Source organism: Vigna unguiculata, chromosome 1 (genome assembly GCF_037176805.1).
Source record: "Vigna unguiculata cultivar grain cowpea cultivar isolate G323 ecotype 2 chromosome 1, ASM3717680v1, whole genome shotgun sequence".
NCBI lineage: Eukaryota > Viridiplantae > Streptophyta > Magnoliopsida > Fabales > Fabaceae > Vigna > Vigna unguiculata.
This window is the reverse complement of record NC_140792.1, coordinates 39,236,671-39,258,525: the sequence shown is the minus strand read 5'-3', so window position 1 is coordinate 39,258,525 and position 21,855 is coordinate 39,236,671. Positions and strand designations below refer to the sequence as shown.

Here is a 21,855-nt window from a genome sequence, read left to right as displayed (position 1 = left end):
AAGCGAAACAACCTCTCTTTTTGGCGCTTATTCAGGTAACCTTTCAAGTAACCACCCGTGTATTTTGCATGGTATCTAGATTCATCTGGATTCAAGCCTAGATTTGGGGAACAAACTCTTATATTTCAGGACCATAACGTAGTGGGCTCGTTGGGCCTAAAAATCTGATCTATTGACTGAGAGAAATATCCCACTTCATCCTCCGAGCTAATGATCATGCCCAGAGCAAGTCGGAGTCCGAGCTAGTAATCACGTCAAGAGCATGTCGGAATCCGATCTTGGTACTATCCAGAGCAGGTCGGAATCCGATCTTAGTCTTATCCTAGTACACTATATTATTTATAAAATATTCATTTTCCATTTTACTAATATGCACATATCGATTCAAAAATCATCAGAAGCTTTCATTTCATCATTGTTATGTTTATGTGATGAGCAACCTTATTGTCTTGTTCTCATCTTCACTTTTTTTTATCAATTTAAAAAAATAAATTTATTCTTTTATTTTTTTTATCAATATACATGTCTATAAAACAAGTTTAAGACTAAAAAATAATTTATTATAATATAATAAAAAATTGAGAGACATAATTACTAAAAAAACTATGATAATCAAGTTACAATTAAAAACCCTCTATAAAAAATCACATAATACATTATTTGCTCTTCTATATTTATAAAAAATGAATATACAAAAGGGTAATGGGATAAAAAAAACAGGACTAAATATTAAACAAGTATTGTACTACCAAGTGAGACAAGAGAAATTTTTTTTCTTTAAGAATAAGAGAAGATATGAAAAAGATGGGGACAAAAATAATGAGTTTCTGTTTAACTTTTTTTTTCAGTAACAAAAGAAATCAGGTAAGAGTAAGAGATGAGTACAACATGTGAAAAAACACAAAAAAAAAATGTGAAGAAAAATAAAAATTATCTTAACAATTTTTTCTTTATTATATTTAATTTTATATTTTACTATTTATTAAAATTAAATGTTGTACTTTATAAAAAAAATAAAACAAAATACCTATTGATTTTTATTAATTTTCTGTGTATTAGTATCTAATTTAAAATGATACACATAATTTAAAAAATTAAAAAATATATAATTTAAAAAATTAAAAAATATATATAATTTAAAAAAATTTAAATACATAAAACTTAAAAAAAAGGTTTGGTGTGTGTGTGGGGGTGCCTCTGCCAAAGTTTGGTGTGTGTGGGGGGTGCCTCTGCCTGCTCCTTTGTGGCCCACTGTGATACATTCTTCGTCGATAATATTATGTTTGATATCAAATACACGACGAAAAACATAAATATTGAATTCAAAAGGATAACCATGACAGATTAAAAAAAGAAGGCAAATGTATTTAACATTGCTCTGATATCAATTGTAAAACTAATACGAAAACAGTTGTCATATAAATTGTTGTCAATTAGATGAGATTATTATACAACAATTATATATTGATTGACAAATGGATCACATTTATGAAAAAAATTGACCATGCGAATATCTCATATCATCTCACATATCAAATATTTGAAAATTTTATAACATTATTTGATCCTTAATTTTTGTTGATTTCATAAACTTTTATTTCGCTAAAATAATTTTCATTATTTTTTAGCATTTCAACTAGTTTGATATATAAAAAAACTTTTCTTAGATCTTCAAGGTACATTTCATCTTATCACAGTTTCAATTATACATTTATTTTTCTTTATGCGATTTTGTTAAATGATGTATCAAATTGTTTACAATACACAAATTTGATCAATTTTACTTATTTTTTATATTTTTATTTATTGGTTATTTTTATCCTGTTTAATACTAATTTGATGATTTTTATATAATTTTTTTATTTTTTAATTCAATATCTTAAGTGTAATTTTATCATTATAATTATATATGAAGACATTCTATTTATAATTTAATATCATTGTCATTCTTATTTATTACTGTTTGATTGAAATTTAAAAGATGAAAGATTTATACTAGATTTCAATTATTATTAATTTACTTTTTGTTCACTCATTTCATTCAAGTAATATTTATAATTTTTATTAGTGTATAAGAAAAAACAAGAAGATTTCATTTGAATTTAGAAAAAAAAAGTGAAGAGACATTTAAAATATTTTTAAACTTTAATACTTGTATTTTTCTAAATTTTTTAATTTTATCAATTTTGTTTCATTAACGTTGTTAAAATTAGTAAATATAATAGATATTTGAATTCTCATAAAATTTGACTTAGTACTCTAATTTAAAATACATATAATTATAATTTATTTCTAAATATTTGATATAAAAAAAATAATATGTCACTTTACTATTGAAAATTTAATAATATCATGTTTTCTTTGCATGATTGTTTATTTTTTTATAAAAATTAATTATTTGATAATGAAGAAAGCATGTATGAGGATGAATATGAGTTTATACTCTTTATTTGGTGGAGACTAGGATGAGATAAGTGCTATAGCTGTAACATCTCCTGGCGTATCCCATCCCAGGGACCTAGTAAGCATGTCAGGTTACACAGCCCGATGCACCCCAACCCATCACCCTTCTCCGTCCATTCATACTAGGTGGGTTGTTGGGTTGTTGCCAGTGGGAATCGAACCCCCAACCTGACCTTTAACACCTCTGGCACGCTAGCAGATGCTACCAGTTATTGTTAAAGGTCAGGTTGGGGGTTCGATACCCACTGGCAACAACCCACCCAGTATGAATGGACGGAGAAGGGTGATGGGTTGGGGTGCATTGGGCTGCAGTAACCTGACATGGTCTGGCGGGCTAGGGGTGTTACAATAGCTGTTGTGAATGGGTATGAGGATGAAGATCAATTTTTCCTTACAGATGGATATGGAATAATGAAATTTGTTACCGCGCTCAACGGCGAATCTTGACCAATAATTCTAGGGAGCCAAAATAATACAAAAAAAATTTATATATTTAAAATCATTGTTACTAATATAACAAAAATAAATGATTTGATCATTTAGCATCATGTTTCAAAATAGATTAAGAGATTGAATTTGTGATATTTTCATCTCCTCATGTAAGTTTTCTTTTATCACATGTAGATTAAGATATTCTTTTAATTTTCATAAATATATTTATTTAAAAAAAGTTCAAAACTAAAAAATAAACTATCAAAATCTAATAAATACGAAGTAATTAAATATTAAGAGACGTAATTATCAAAAGAAAATATATGATAATAAAGTCACAATTAAAATAAACATATAGTAGTCAATTTTGTTATGTTTATAAAAAATTACTATACAAAAACTCATGACATAAAAAAAATACAAAACTAATATTCTAATATCAAGTAGGACAACATGAAACAATAAGTGAAAAATAACAAGAGTAACTAGATAAGAAAAAAAATATCAATTAAGTTTGCATCTTCTCTTATTCATATATATATATTTCTAACTATTTTTGAACATGCCAAAATTTTAGGTATATAAAAATTAAAAGATATTAAAAAATAATTTATTTATATATAAAAATCTTTATATAAATACAAAAATAGTTAGAAAAAATCTGGGGTGCCAAAGTCTCGTTCAAGCCCTTCAAAAATCTGCCTTGACCATCTCACCTCATTGTCATTCCTAATTGCGATAAGCTAAATTGTAGACTTTTTTATCTCTTTTATTTATGTTTAAGATATTAAAATTCAAATAAAAAAAACATCTTTAAAAAATAACTATAGATACAATGAAAATAATCCAATCTTCATTTATTATAAAACTTTATTTTAGTAATGTGTATCTAATCAATGACGAATCTTCAAAAATTATTTTGGGACGTCAAAATATATATTAATTTTTTTGAAGGTGTGAAACATACTGAATGGGGGTTAAAATATTTTTGGTCTCTTAACTTACACAAAATTGTAATTATTTTCTGTCCCAAACTTTCAAACTTAAAAAATGAATAAATGTAATCCTTTTAACCCAACTGTGTTGATTGTTTGTTTTACGTGTGTGCCTTTTATATTGATATTTAAATTACTTACAAAATTACTTACATCATTTAACATCTTTCTTAGCTCAAATGTCTACCAAGGACGTCGTTTCGTTTAACATGTCAAATAAATTTAATGTTATTAGATTAAAAATATTATGTCCATTCATTTTTAGAAGTAAAAAATTTAAAGTATCAAAGTTTAGAACATAAACAAATTACAATTTCACTTTAGGAATTCAAATTAATTCGGGGGACAATAGCCATCCTCACACTATACTAAGGTTCATCCGTGTGAGTAACTAAGAAATTACATATATCTAGATAATGATATTTTACAGACTTTTGTCATGTTATATATCACTTTTGAAATTTATTGATGTTAGTAGACCATTAGTTTTAGTTTTTTTTTTTTTTTTAATGTTGAATAAAATAATTCTCATCATGGTTTTTCTTAACTTTGTAGGTTGTTTGTTGGTGTGATTCTGTTTTTCTATGAACAAACTCTTAGCAACATTTTTTTCTATTATAAAATAATATTTAAAAAATACTAAAAAAGAATATATTTTTTTAAAAAAGTTTTAAAATAGTAAAAAATATATAAACTTAAATTTGAATGACTAATAACTTCAAAAAATAATTATCTAAATTTTATTTAGAAAAATGTATAAATTTAAATTTAGATAAATATATGTTGAATTTATTAGTCATTTAAATTTAAATTTATGTATTTTTCCTAAACCAAATTTTTTAATTTGTTTTTTTATATAACTTTTAAGTTTTTAAATTTATTTAAATTAACAAATATAATATATTTTAATTTTTAATCAAATATTAAATTCAATGTATTTTTTAAAGTTTATGCTTACATGAGTTTATAAAAAATTATAATTTTTTATTAAAGTAATTTACTAAAAAAATATATATAAATTTATAAAATTAAAAAAGAATGTTGCTAAGAATTTGTTCCTAAAAAAATAGAATTTCAGCAGGAATTATCCTATTAGAAAAAATATTATGAAAATTTAGTCTTTTGGAAAAAAAAAATTACTTAAATAGTACAAAGTCTAGTTTGAAACAGAAATTGACTGATCGGCTACTCATATAAATAAAATTTAAAAGTTCAAAAATAGTTATAATATTAAAAATTTTAATTTTAAGAAATTAAGTTTATAATATCATGAAATTCTTCTCTAGTGCAGAATTTTCTATTTTACCTATAGTCCAACATCGTGATGTAATTTGACATAATTTGAAAATTATGGTAATGATCTATACTCATATATATATATATATATATATATATATATATATATATATATATTCTATTTCTATGTTGTTGTTTATTTTTTTAATTTTACTTTTTAAATAATTTTTAAATTAAAATAATTATGTTTTCAAATTTATTAGTAACCATTTTTAATTTTTTTTTCAATTTGATATCTTTTGAATTTAACCATTTTTTAATTAAAAATTATCTAAAACAAAATTATTTACAACAAAATTATAAAAGTTATTTATATTTAATTTTATAATTATAAAAATATTTTTTTTATTTTTTTATTTTCATAAAAGTATACAGACATACTCATAAGAACATGTAAGTTAAATATAACGTAAAAAAGTGATTAGACGGGCCCCTAAATTAAATATGTATTGTGATGATTTTATATATATATATATATATATATATATATATATATATATATATATATATATATATATATATATATATATATTGCGATTGATATACTTTTGTATTTGTCATTTATTTTTATGAGTCTGTATCATGTTTTTATTGTAATAGTATTTTATATGATTATATGATAGCAAATAACATTACACGTACATGCTTAAAAATATTGTTTTACTCATTTTTATTTGAAATACAATTTGTCAACAGGGTGTTTTCCTATAATATGTAGATAATAGATTACTATGTATTTTTTATGGAGTTTATGTCTCTCTCATAAATGCTTTGTTTCAATTATCGGATTAGAACAAAGGACAGACAGCATCCACATATTTGCAATGTTGTGAAAGTTGGAACTACAATCTAATTTGAGTTTCAAAACATGATTACGGGTTAAACACGTTTCTATCATCAAAACAAAATAAAATTTTACTTCGTATTTCTTGTATGTTTTTGTTTGATTATTACTTTTGTAACTTTTCTTAATTTGATCTCTGTTATTTTTATTTATTTTTTAAATATATCTATATTTTGTTTTAAACTTCCACTATGTAAATTATTTGTTTTTTTTTATGTCATATGTTTTTCAAAATAGGGAAACAAATTTCAATCTCCGAATTCAACCTTCACTGGCCACCTATGTGGCTCAACTCAGTCCAGTCGTCACCCCATATATTATCCCTTAAGATTCTTTTTATCAAAATGATTCAATTTAGATAATTATTATTGATATAGATACATTTAAAAAAATTTAAGGGTAAATTATGTTTACAAGAATAAATATAGAACAACATAAAAAAGAAGTTGGGTTTAGAAGCATGTGTAAAGATACATTTTTCATTTTTTTTTTATCAATTTTTTATTTAAAAAATTGATTTGTTTTAAACAACAAAAAATTAGAAAAAATCATTGATTTTGATTTATATTTATTTTGTAAAATAATATTTGTATTTATTCTATATGCACATGTATTATATTTTTAATTATGTCGTTAATTAATTACATTAATTAACATAATATGGAAATAAAAAACAATATCAATAATACAATTAATAAATTAAAGTAAGAACAATTTCAAAGAAAGTGTTCATATTATAAAAGAAATACAATAATTTGAATAAACCAAATATTTAAATTTTATTTTTTTATGAGTAATTTTGCTTACTTTGACATGTATTTTGACAATAATTTTTATTTTATTTTATTTTAAATATATTTATTTATTTTGTTTGGATACGAGTAAAATTATTATGGATATTTTGAATTGATCGATGTGATAATTTGAATTTTAACGATGGTTTTCCATTAAACTTAGATTTGTCATCACAAAAATTTTCAAAATTATTGACAGAAATAAGATTGTTATTAAATTTAAATTAATGACAAATTTTATCAACAAATGGTTTTTTTATGAATTTGTGAATAATATAATTTTTAATTATCGTCGAAATTTTTTGGTCGATAAAATTTATTAATAATAAATATCTTAAAATTTGTCAAACAAATTCATTAATAATTTAAATTTTTTATTATCTATGAATTTGTTAGTCGATAAATTTGTTGGAAAAAAGAGTGATAAATTTTACGCTCATTTTTTAACTTGGTATCACTTCCTTCTCTCTTTAAAATACTAGAAACTTTAATTTTGTGTTTGAATAAAGCACTTCAGCAATTCTAAGAAATTGAAATGCATTGCATTTAAAATTCTTGAAATTAAATTTCCTTCATTTTCTAAATAATATGTTTGGATATAGTAATTAAAATACCTTACATATCAATTTGTTGTTTAGATAAAATAATTGAATTTCTCTTATGAGATAAATTTCATTTTAACAATATATAATTTAATATATTAAATTTTGAAATTAAATTTAAAAAATATAACTGTCAAATTAAAATAATTAAATTTTGTCAAATTTTGATCGAGCCGACTTGATTGAATTCAGCCAATTTTTTTGTTGATGTAAATTCAGTCCAATTTGACCAAATTTGATCAAATTTCGGTCGGATCCGACTCGATCGAATTTAGCCAAATTTTGGCCAAACCATCTCGGTCACATTTGGCCAATTTTGATTGGGGATGACTAGGTCGCAACCTACCTATTTATCTATCGAGTACTTGCTTAAAAAATACCCATGGATATGTTAAAACTCGCAGGTACATGTAGATACATGTAAATATTTAAAGAAAGATATTTTATAAATTTTTAAAATAAAATACAAAAAATAATATAAAAAATATAAATTAAATTTTAATTTTAAGTTTTTTTTCAAGTAATACATACTTGCGAGTACAAATAATTTGATACCCGTATCCAAATTATTTATAAACGGGTATTACAAATTTTATCTACGAATACCTGTATGTACATATATTTTTTTCGTCCCAATCTTTAGCTTGTTGAATCTATTGGTCTCGTTATTTTGTTGCCATAAATAATTAGTAGTTATTATCCTTTGTTTCAAAGTGAAAGTCTTTTTGTCATCAGTGTTTCTAGAACTTTTACTTTAAACTATATTAAGGAATTTATAATCCCACATTGAATGTAAGAATATTAAAAGCTTTTAAGAATATTTCATTAAAACATTCAATGTGTTAGTTTCCTGTTATATGCAATATTACCTTTTTAGAGACATTAATTATTATAATTCAATACCTTCATTATTATCATAGTCCTTTTTATTGTACTATATGTTTACCTTGTTGACCAAGTAAGTGGATGTCACAATCTAAATAGTCCAATTTAGCCCAACTTCATGTCGTGGTTATTTGCACGTGATAAAGTATATATATATATATATATATATATATATATATATATATATATATATATATATATATATATATAATGTTATATCTTTTAAATACACTCAAGAAAACAAAAATGTTTAATACGCATATAACTTATATAACTTATAGTCTCAACTATAATTTAAGAGCAATCTGTATGAATACAGTAAGATTTTGGTTATGGGAAAAAATGCTTGTTCTAGATCTAGGCCCCTCTGTTAAATTTTAGATGTAGACAAATATCACACGTTAACAGGAAGATAAAAGATGACGAGTTTTCTTTTGCAAGGAAATGTGTGTTTTGGGTCTATGCATTCGAGAAATAAGGAGACTTTTCTTACGGCTAATTTACGCCCCTAGTCAAACCCGAAAAAGTTAAACAGACATGATAGAAAAATTGTAATGAAAACATGTGACATTCATCTCCAATCAATTATTCAAAGCCAAATGTGCAAATTGTGGACAATCGTTTAAAAAAGTTTGGACTAAATGACTTTCAATTTTTTAATATATTATCGATTTTTATTTAGTGTATAATATTTTCTTTTAAATTAGCTACTTCATAAATTAATCCTTTAATCTAAGTTTATGATACTATCTTTCTTAATTCTACCATTCACATCTTTATTAGATTAAAATACATTTCACACTATGTACAAGGTAAAGAAAAGACATATTTCATTCCCTCCATTAATTCTACTAACAATATACGTCAAAATTATCATAATAAAAATAAATTTAAAAGCAAAAAGGAGAAGTTGAAATATTTTAAATATCAATTAAAAGGTTAAAAATAATAAATAATTATGTTTTCGAGGATTCAAGTCAATTTTATCATTTAGTAGAAAAATGATTATTGGATACAAAATCTGAACTTTTTGAGACAAATAATTAATGCAAATGTCAATTTGGTCGATGGTCAGTGGGTTAATCCTATTTCACTCTTCATTAAAATCCGTTTTAAGGGCTCCCATATGAAAATGTCAAAAAACAAACCTAACCCCAAAAGTCCCCTCACAAGTGGGTTAGTGTTAAAGCTAAGGTAAGTTTGGACCCCTTAAAACATTACTTTGAGTTTGAGTAAAAGATTCAAGCTAAATTATCTTAGGTTGGTCTAGAATGAAGATCAATATCGATAGGCTGGCCAAGGCCAAAGGTCAACATGACCTTGCCCAGGCGAAAGATCAATAGGGCCTTGTTCTAGCCAACATTCTAGATGGACCCGACCAAATCAATTCTTACAATTCATAACTCAATTAGACAACAAATTTTCCAAAAAAAAAAAAAAAAAAAACTCTCTTTGTATTTTGGCTTAAATACTTATTTCGTCTTCATTTTTGCGGTATTTGTTGTCAATGATCCTTATTTTTTCCAAATATTTAAAATGATACATTTAAAATGAATCTCTGAAATTTTCACCTATCTACAAAATATAAACCAAATATTTTTATTAATAAAGGGTTAAATATGTTTTTAGTCCTTCAACTATTAGTGAAAATTGAAATTAGTCCATCTTGAAAACCTTAAACCAATTTAATCCCTTATCTTTAGAAATATGTGCATTTAGTCCTTTTAACCAATTTTTTATTATGTTGAAATCTAAGGTTTTGTTATTTTGAGAGGAAGGATTAGAGGGAGGGGAGAGGAAGAGATCAAAAGGATTAGATGGTGAAGTTGGTGTTGTTTCTTTTAAATGATTCAGAGGTGATTATACAGTGGATTAGAGAGTGAAATTTGTGAAAGTTTGTGACTGAATTGATTGATGTGATATATTAAAGAAAACTTTTAATAGAAAAAAGTTAGACTACCAAAATGTCCCTATTGTTATAGGTAATATAAAATTATATATAAATAATTTAAAATTATTTTATAAATTTTATTGAATGATTGAAAATATAAAAAAAAATATTTATAAAAAATGAATGATACAATATATTTTGTATAAAAATAAATTTAGTATATAAGGTGGAAAATAATTAATTTACATGGATTTTTTTTCTTTTTAATAGTAATTTTAGAAGTAATAATTTTTATTATAACCATAATAAATTATTATTATCGTTAATATGGAATTAAGAACGTGAACTAAAACCACTTGTATTGATTTTAACCGCTAAATCACATGTAACAAAAATTAAATAATGAAGGATAATTTGGTAAATTCAGCTGTGTCACCCTCTAATCTCACTATAGACGGTGAGATTGAATTTTCAGTCAATCCCTCTAATCATCTCCTCTCATCACCTTGTATTACCTCCAAAAGAACACGCTACTCACCTCCTAATCATCTCTTCTAAATTCTTGTAAATAGTACATTCACCCAAAAGAACACAGCCTAAATATAATACCATAATGGGGTATCCCTCGATAATAGAAATGTGAACACCAAAATAGGATATCTCATTATATATAGGTATAAATTTTAAAAATAAATATCATTTTTTTTAAAATTTTATTATATATTTTTTATTTTGTTGAATTTTTTTGTATGATAAAAGTACTTATTTTAGTTTAAAAATAATTAATTTAAAAGAAAAATTAAATGAATGAAACGGTTAAATCTAACAAAGCAATTAATTAAAAGTTAAAAATGATAAAATAATTATTTTAAATGGTTATATATTAAAGGATAAAATTAGGAATAGAAATGTGAACATAAGAATGGAGTGTATATATTAAACGATTTCTTTCTGTCTGTTCACATTTCATAATTCCAATTTTACCCTTTATAATATAATTATTTGTTAAATTTGTAAAGATTAACATTTAATTTACCTGTCTTCTATCAAATTTTCTATCTTCTATCCTTCCTTTCCTTATTCATCAATAGTTATTTTCTCATTTTCTTCTCCATTTATTTCACTTTATTTTTAATAAATATAAATTTATTTTGTATATTAATGAATAACATTACAACATTATCACCTACTAATATAATATTCTGCATATTTAAAAAATGCGTAAACACAAGTGCGATAACTAGGGATGTCAAAAAAATCGTATCTGCGCATAAAATCTGCAACAGGTAGGAAATAAATATTGTAAATGGATACTCGTAGGTAACATTTAATACCTGCATGTTAACGAGGCGGGTACGAGTATCATAGTATATGTACCCGTGGATACTCGTATCCGCTATACTATAATTTAAATTAAAAAAAATGATTAAAATATTAATTTTGAATGAGTTATTTTTTTATCATTTAGTTTTAACAAAATTTCATTTCCTTGTAAACCCGCGGATACCCCGTGGATATCTATGGATATTAAAAAATTATGTGAGTACCCACATAACGAATACCTAACGGATATAGATATGGGTACGAGGCGGATATTTAACCAGCAGGTAAGATACGAAGGAGCTACTACCCGTACCATACCTGCCCAGTTGACTTCCCTAGCAATAACACATGTCTTTTACGCTAGTAATAAAATATAAAGAGGATTACCTCTTTTTGTGTCCACAATTACTTATCCCTAATTTACCCTTTACAATACTATAAATAAAGATAATTCTCTTTTTTGTGTCCATAATTTCTTATCTCTAATAGTTATTTTTATATAAACAGGTAAAACTATTTTACGGTTTTTTTTTTTCAATTTATTAACGATTATTCTCTTTTATTTTCTTCATTTATATATAACAGGTAAAACTATATTTAATGTTTAGTGACAAAAATACATTTATCCACAAATAGGTTGTATTCACGAATTTTTATTATCTACGAGTAGCAGGTAGTGGATATTTTAATACCCGTTTATAAATGGATTAAGTGTGAGTATCATATTACCCGTATATGTGGGTATAAGTTATTTGCAAAAAAAAAAACTAAAATTAAAATTTAATTTATATTTTATTAAATTTGATTAAAATTAAAATTTAATTTATTTTTTATTAGCCATTACTCTTTATAATTTGATTAAAATTTAATTTAATTTACTTTTCTCTTTCAATAGCCATTACTCTTTATCTATGAAGCACGAATATGATACGTGTATCGGATACGTCGATACGTTTATTTTAAAAATAATAGGACAAGATACGTGATATATGAATATTGAAAAGTGTATAATAATTCTTAGAAACATAATAAATATATTATTGTTACTTTGTGAATCCAAATTAAACCATATGTAATAAAGTCTTCAACATAAAAAGTATTGTCATGACAAAAATACCATTATAAGAAAACTTTTAAACAATGATCAATTTTAGTAACAAAATTTATGTTAGAGACTAATTTTCTAATTAAAGACAAATTATTTTAGTAATCAAAACCTCAGTAGTTAATATAGTGACCAATTTAGAATCTAATTTATGATAAAAACTATTTTAGTTATCAATTTAGGGACCAATTTTAATTTTTCGAACTATTTTAGTTGCTAATAATGTTTCGTTTATAATTTGGTATATAAATTAATTACTATAATGACTAATTATTTTTTGTCACTAAAATTGGTCATTATTCAAAGATTTTCTTATAATTTACTACAACTTTGTAAATGAGATACTTAATTGATAAGTATTAATAAAGTATTTTAAAATATCTGATACGTGATCCAAATTGAAGTATCGATGCGTCATAGCTCTTTATAAATGCAATGCCTGACTTTTCTCTCTCCAATGTTTATCTTTTTATGTATTGTCTTCACTTTCCACATACTAAATGATTTTTTAAGGAAAATGGTTGTTTTATACTATTTTACTACCATCTGACAACTTTTATAAAAGTAAAATAATCTTAACAAAAATTAATTTTTGTATTTCTTAATAAAAAAAATGAAAATAGTAAAAAGAAATTATAGTGTCAAAATACCAATATCCATTATTTAATAGATTAAATATGATTTTAATATTTAATCTACTATATCTATGAGGAAAAAAAAATGTGCCATCGAAATTTCTTAAATGTCCATTTCTGTTCTCACGGCACGTGACCATTATTTTGGTCTTTTAGTCATTTCATGTTTTGCTTTTCCCAAATTTACTACTTTACCCATAGTTAGTCTTTTAACATCTGTATAGTTTATGGGCCTTTTTTTTTTCGGCCTTTTTATATTTAGTTCATTTTTCTCTCTCTTTATGGCCGTTGTTCATCAAATTACATGTATTGAAACATTCAAACAAAATTGTATAGTGGTACGAAAACATTAACACATTAAATGATACTAGAGCTTTGCTTTTTCAAGTAAAAATTGCTTAACAATTATGGTGATATATTGTTACGCTATTTTTTTTACAAATTGAATCCGTACCCCTTTTCTTATTAATGTTTCTTTTTGTGAAAAACTCTATAATAAGTTGAGTGACATCACTAATATAAAAGTGTTTGGATGTCTTTGTTACGTAAACATTATTAATGCTAAAATAATTGCATATGAGAGTTTGTCCTAGCAAATTCTTAAGGTATAAGGCTCGTATCAAAGAGTATTTAGTTTTTAATCTTGATACTCATGGTATAGAAAATAAGTTTTCTTATTATAATCAACAAAGTAACGATAGAGATAACAATTAATTCTCCTTATATTTATACAACAGTTTTAAATAATAATGTTTATTATTCTTACAAGATTGAGATGTACCCATGTTCCTAACGCTTCTACTGCTTTTTATGTATCTGCTCCTTCAAAACTGATATGTCTTTGCGTATGTATGTTTGAGTTCTCCTTCCAGACTTGATCACAAGAGTTTTCGGTTGAGAAGTCTGTAAAGTCACTCTGACGCTCAAATCAACAATACATCACAAGTAATAAATGTTATAATAATTGAGTTAGATCTAATACCTCTTGAATCATGTATATTTATAGTACCTGTATGAGTTTTGTCTTTCATGGGCCTAGATTTCATAGGGGTATCCAATCTTAGGGTTTCTTTACCTGTGACTAGTCATTTTAATCCTTTATTATTTATCTAAAATTGTGTCTCTTAGGGTAATGTCATCAGCGTGGACGTCTGAAGTTATCTCGTTCAACATCGATATATTGGTTGACGTCTTCTCCTCCCTAACCCATACATAGATATAAATGTTGATAATTCTAATAATTGTCAAATTCATGATTTTGTTTTGAATGATAATGAATTAAGCTCTAACATCATATGATAATGGTAATTTTTCTTAATTTTGTTCAAAACTGGTTCCCAAAACTCTTTTTTTTTGTCCCCCTTCTCTCTTGCTAAGTAAGTGAAAGGTACCACAATTGAAAATTGTTGTGATTATTTCTAGATTACCTTTTTGGATTCATATTCTTCCAGTTTTAGTTTTCTTAACATTAATCTCATATCTGAATGTTATCTCAAATTTTCTAAGCTATAATGATTTTGTAAACTATAACGATTTTCTAAAACTCGTATATATGATTTTGTATTTTCTAAATAAACTTGAGTAAGCATAATTTTCAATACTCATATGTTGACATAATTTAGAGTCCAAACTATAAAGAAGTAATTTATAAGAGAATAATAACTATTTTAGTTACGCAAGGTCAAAGAAATATGTGTCAGGCTAGACACTCATGTTAATCTTTAAAGTTCAAGAAGCAAATCAATGTCCAAATTGAGAAATATGTATATTAAGAAGAAAGATGAAAGGTGATGATTTTGCTTACGCAAATAAATGTTTTGGAAACAACCATCCTTCTCAAACTTTATACCTGTAGGACCATACAACCAAAGAATAACAAATTTTCTTAGCAAAACTCGTGTATGTTAGGCACCATAGGACAAGAAGTTAGCATCAAGAAACCTATGGCCACTATTTCATAGTCTTCAACATATAAACATGTTAAGACTAGGGGTTGTTGTGTTGTACACGAATAGGATACCCTCAGAGGTACATGGCATAAGGGACTCACTAGTGCAGGAAGGGCTTTTGGCAGCGGTTATTTTTGTCATTTTACCCTGATTGTATAACAGTTCTAGAACCGAGGCATATTAGGGCGAGGCCAAAAAGGTTAGCTTTTTGCCTCGGGTCTCAACCGAAGCAGAAGCTTTATATTCTGCCTCGGTTCTACTGAGAACCGAGGCCATATGTGCCTCTCTACATTTTCAACATCCCATCTTCTCCACCAGAAACCCTAGGTAGCCACCATGGTTCCACCACAACTTCGTCAACCACCGCCACATCCGAAACTCAAAACCAAAGATCCGCAACCACTACAATCTTCTCCTTCATCGTAAGAGCAATTTGTGAATTGTGCCACCACCATGAAACCCCCATGTTCTTCATACACGAAAATGTGAACATCACATTTGCATAAATGCAAACAAAAATCAACCATCTGCAGCAAATCACAAACCATAACCTGTGTCTCCTCCCCCAAATCGTAAAACCACCTCCGTCACAACGGCAAGTTTCTTCACGCTGCCACCACCTACACGTCTCGCCACCATCAACGACCGATCTCCATCCACGCACCTGCAACACAACAAAATGATGCCCACTTTGCGAGCCCCAAATCGCACTTTGCTAAGCCATAACAGGAATGAGCCAAACGTCAAGTAATTGCGAGTGGTCGGAGCGCAACAGTAGCAGTGGAGGTGGGTTGCTGAGAGAGAGAACGCGCACGCAAGGAAGAAGAAGAAAAAAAGTGATTCGCGATTTTTGAAACCTAACGAACCTTTTGGCCTCGGTTCAATTTTTAACCGAGGCAGAAAACAGTTTTTGGCAACGGTTCAGTTTCACCCGAGGCAGAAAATAACTTTTGGCCTGGTTCAATTTTTAACCGAGGCAGAAAACAGTTTTTGGCAGCGGTTCAATTCCAACCGAGGCCAAATATCACTGCTGTAGTGGCATTTTTGAAATATTAGCCAACTTTTAGGCTTCGAGTCTTCAAAACCGAGTCATATAAGACCATTTGGCACCGGTTTTCTAATGAATCGAGGCATAAAACTTGGAAAAAATTGCAAAAGTACCACCGCACCATTTTATGCTTCGGTTAAGCGATAACCGAGGCGTATAACGCGAGTTAAAAGACCAAAATTGTACTAGTGGCTGATGGGACTACCCGGCTAAGGTACCCTCAAAGTACACAACCTGGGAAGCCACTAAAATCATACACCTAAGGAACCCACCTCGTACACGGCCTAGTCGGGTTCATGTCGATCCTATAGGACGACATATGCTTGGACTGGCCGCCTTACCAAGTTAGTATAACCACCCCTTGTAACACCCCGTCAGAGTGTTACTAAAATACTTAGAAAATTTTTCCCAATTACAAAATTTCCTTTAATTCATCAAAATAAACCTTCCAATTTAAAGAATATCCAATGTTCAAACCATCTGACTTATACCTCCACTAAGATAACAACTGATCATATGTTCCCAAAACCACAACATGCAATTATCAAATCATATTACCCCCTAGTAATATCAAACATTACATCATTCTCTCATAACCAACCAATCCACCTTTCCTGCGCAACAACGCTTCTTGGAAAAGGCCTTTCCCATGCTTTCCATGGACTTACAAGCAACAACTCTACCCACTCAACAAAGACATGGGTAAGAGCACTCTTGCTAAGATCCTGCCAAAGACTTATGGCTGAAAAAAAAAATCCTTTTATCTTGACTTTATAGTTATCAAAGAATTAATATTGTCCCATCACATATGCACACTCATGTATATCATACCTCATCATCATAAGATTAACCATACATCATCATCATATCATAACCTAAACAATTTATCCTTAAACTTAAGGATTTTAACATATAAATCACTAAAAATTGTACACCAGATAATACAGATACAACAACATTTTCTTAAACCAACAACAACACCATTAAAAAAAATAAGAAACAGCAACAACCCTGATTTTTAAAACAACAACAACCATCTATATCTAAACCAACATAATAACATTATTGTAAATCAACTTTTGATTCCAATAATAATATTTTCTTTAACCACTAATGTAAACAATATTCATATATTGAAACATATTTTGTATATATAATATAATAATACTAAAACTCAATTGCTTAAATTCATATAAACTCAAAATCCAAATAATAATAATAATAATGTCCTATACAAAATATATATATATATATATATATATATATGAATTCAAAAGTTTCATTTTTTGCCAAAAAGATATTAAAAAATAATCTAACTACACACCAAAGCTTTCGACATTTCGTTTTAGTTTTATCAAATGAAACTCACCCAATTCCAAAACCCGGAAGCCCCTTTTTTTTTCTCTTTATCTCCATAAAAAAAAATACCAACACCTGATAATAAATAAAATCAATCACGCAATAATAAAAAAAACCACACAATCGCCATAACCATACTCTTACACCCAACCTATATTTATTTATTTTCTTTTTATTTTTTATTTACAATATACCTTCTACCATTACCCAAAATGCAATTTTTTTAGAATATTTCTATTTGAGACCAAGACTTAACGAAAATAGCACCAACTCACCGATGTTAAAACAGTTTTTTTTCCTTAAAAAAAATCCCTTAACACATAATTGTGATGCACCTTATGTAAGCTATTAAGTAAAACACTACCCCGCAAAGCATTCTATTAACTTCTCATATAAATTTAATATATAACATAGCAGTAAAATAATAAATTCAAGCCGCAATGCCAAAAACATAAATTGTTGTAATTCGTTAAAATCATTTTGTTCTTTACCGTGATCAATAATCTTACTATTCTCAAACCCAAAGTTAAAAAGCATGCAACCGTCATAGTCCAGATATATACTACGTGTAATCCTTCAACAATTAAAAATATTCTTTCACCCCAAATCATCGAACACACGTTACAACCTCTAAAATATTTTCCTAAAATATTTTCATACTATTTAAGTGCATAATTGAACTGATAAATTCAAGCCCACCATAGGTTATTATTATTTCGGTCTCTGTTTATCACCAACAAAAATTCACAACTTTTAATACGCATATAACTTATGGAGTCTCAACTATAATTTAAGAGCAATCTGTATGAGAATGCAACAAGATTTTGGTTATGGGAAAAAATGCGTGTTCTAGATCTAGGCCCCCTTGTTAAATTTTAGAAGTAGACAAAAATCACACGTTAAAAGAAAGATAAAAGCTGACGATTTTTCGTTCGCAAGGAAATGTGTGTTTTAAGGTCTATGCATTCATGTCAAACTTTAAAATTAGGGAAATAAGGAGACTTTTCGTACTGCTAACTTACGCCCCTAGTCAAACCTGAAAAAGTGAAACTTGATACTTGAACCTGAAGTTTTTCAGCCAAATAGTTAGCGCAACCAATACATCCTAAAGCAGACAAAATCCACCTCTTACCCAAATATGAAAAGCATCATAAACGAAAGAAGTGTCAACGAGAACATGTTCAATGCATCTTCTGGAAGTCCTCTTTGACTGTCCAACGTACCATTCTCTATATATATGTACAAATTTTCCTTCATCACCAACATATCCAACAAAGTACAACCTAAGATTCTACACATACGAAAATGATTGAGATCCTTCTGAATATGCAGCTGATGGTTCCTGTCTTCCTCTTTCTCTCCCTCATCCTTCCCCTTATCTTCTTCTTCTATTCCTCACGTTTCAACAACAAAGAGGCTACTCCAGCCAAACAAACTGTTACTATCCCAAAATCATACCCACTCATTGGCTCCAACTTAGCCCTTAACCGCACCGGCAACCGCCGTATCCAGTGGCTATCCGATATAGTCAAAATCTCACCCGCTAACACGTTCACCTTCCACCGCCCACTGGGACGCGTCCAAGTCTTCACTGCCAACCCTGCCAACGTAGAGCACATTCTCAAAACCCGCTTCTCCAACTACCAAAAGGGCAATTCCGTCATTAGCACCCTCTCCGACTTCCTCGGCACGGGGATATTCAACGCCGATGGCAACACATGGAAGTTCCAAAGACAAGTCGCCAGCCACGAATTCAACACAAAATCTCTCCGCAAGTTCGTGGAGCAAGTGGTGGATGCCGAACTCTCCCACCACCTCATCCCCATCATGGCTTCAGCGGCACAACAACACCAGACCCTCGATTTCCAAGACATCCTTCAACGCTTCGCCTTCGATAACATCTGCAAAATCGCCTTTGGCTTCGACGCCAACTACCTGACGCCGTCGGTTGAACGGAGCAAGTTCGCGGTGGCCTACGAAGAAGCGACAGAGATAATCAGCAAACGGTTCCGCGAACTGTTTCCGTTAGTTTGGAAAGTGAAGAGGGCGCTTAACATAGGTTCGGAAAAGCGGTTGAGAATGGCAGCGAGGGAAGTGCATGAGTTCGCGAAGAACATAGTGAGAGAGAAGACGAGAGAGCTGAAGGAGAAGGAATCCCTTGAATCGGTAGACATGCTTTCGCGTTTCTTGAGTTCAGGGCACTCTGATGAAGACTTTGTGACGTACATAGTCATAAGCTTCATATTGGCGGGGAAGGATACCACGTCAGCAGCGCTGACATGGTTTTTCTGGCTGCTATCGAAGAACCCTCGAGTGGAGAAGGAGATTGTGAAGGAGATAATGGAGAAATCGGAGGCTCCGGTGTACGATGAGGTGAAGCATATGGTTTACACGCATGCATCGTTGTGCGAGAGCATGAGGCTGTACCCGCCGGTGCCCATGGACTCCAAGGAAGCGGTGGAGGACGACGTTTTGCCGGATGGGACGGTGGTGAAGAAGGGGACGCTGGTGACGTATCACGTGTACGCCATGGGAAGGTTGGAGAGTATTTGGGGTGAGGATTGGGCGGAGTTTAAGCCGGAGAGGTGGTTGGAGAAGCTTGAATCCGGAAAGTGGAAGTTTGTGCCAAAAGATTCTTTCACTTATCCTGTGTTTCAAGCTGGTCCCAGAATATGCTTGGGGAAAGATATGGCTTTTATGCAGATGCAGAGTGTGGTGGCTGGGATTCTTCGGCGGTTCGCGGTTGTTCCCGCGGTGGCTGAAGGGGTGGAGCCCAACTTCATTTCCTTCCTCTCCTCCCAGATGGAAGGTGGTTTTCCTGTAAAGATCATTGAGCGGGAAACCTCAAATTAATACCAACTTCTTGCAATTAGACAACGCAATTGCTTCACTATGTTACTAGCATCATGTTTGTGATTTTGAGTTTCAGCTTTATGTTTTAATTGTTTGTAATTTTTTTATTGTATTAATATTCGTAATCATTATTTGAGAAGAAAAATAAATTTTCATATTTAGTTATTTGATAACTTACTCCTCAATTTTGTGTATTGGTGTAAGACTTTAAGGGTCTCTTCGTTTCGGTGTATTTATTGGTGTCACGTAAATAAGGAGATGGATTAGGAGGGATAAACGTTGTTAGATGGATTAGGAGGGATAAACGTTGTTCGTTTTGCATGATATCCAAGCGAGGTTTAGCGAGGATTTGAAGGATACGAACATTTTTTCATCCCGCTTATTTAGCTCAGATTTGAAGGAGAGTTTTATGAAATGACTCATTTACCCTCGTCACATTATATTATTCACGTGTTGCATGTACAACTACGTTCTTCAGCTTCAGCGGCTAGTGTGAGATTCCCTCAGAAAAAAGCAATAAGATTCCTGACATGTTGTGACTATACAAGCTGTGTTTGAATTTCTTTGACTGCAGCGGCCATTAAATAGCAATTGAATAAGTTAGAAGGTTGGTGTGTGTGGTTGGTGCAGTGTATAAGTTGGAAGAGGGGAGAAGACAGAGTTAGTTTTTGGCAGAGAGCAGAGGGTGGTGTGGCTTGTGTCATTTGAGGTGAGTTATTTTTCTTGCTTATATGTGCTTGGTGCCAGTGCGAATGAGAGTGGAGAGAAACACCAAACTGGTTCCAATTTGAAGCAGCTTGATGTTGTTCTTGGTGCGATGAGGGTGAAGACAAACACCAAACTGGTTCGAAGCTACATCTGAGAATTCGGAATGCTGGTGGCCTGGAACAGTTCCAAAATCTGAGAAATCCCCTACGCTGGAACGATGTTCGTGCCCTGGAACGGATCCGATGTAGCTTGGATAAGCTTGGAATCAATCCAGAAGGAGCAGACCCGATCCCCAACTGTGGAACCGATCCAGTGAAGCTTGGAATCGATCCCAGAAGTAGCAGATTACCAATTGATTAAACTCATACAAACACAAATTTATACTACTTATTACATAAGGGCAAAATGGTAAACTCTCTTTTAAATATATTAAAACATTTTTTTTAATCTATCATATCAATCAAATCACTCACTAACTCTCACAGACTTTACTACTAAATTCACTTATAATCACCTTTAAATCCCTTAAAGAAAACAACACACCCTTTACTCTCAAATTCACTCAAACCCATCCTCTCCCTTTCCCTCAAATCCATCTTTGGAAGTGAACAAAGCCTAAGTCTAGCTCAACTCTATAAACAAGGTTTAGACAATGAGTTTTGCACCTTTTCCA

General features: G+C 29.2%; 1 pseudogene; it reads left to right on the top strand.

The window, feature by feature from the left end:
* Nucleotides 1-18,898: 18,898 nt before the first annotated feature.
* LOC114180702 (cytochrome P450 94A1 pseudogene) lies at nucleotides 18,899-20,647 on the top strand (annotated as a pseudogene).
* The last annotated feature ends 1,208 nt before the right edge of the window (nucleotides 20,648-21,855 follow it).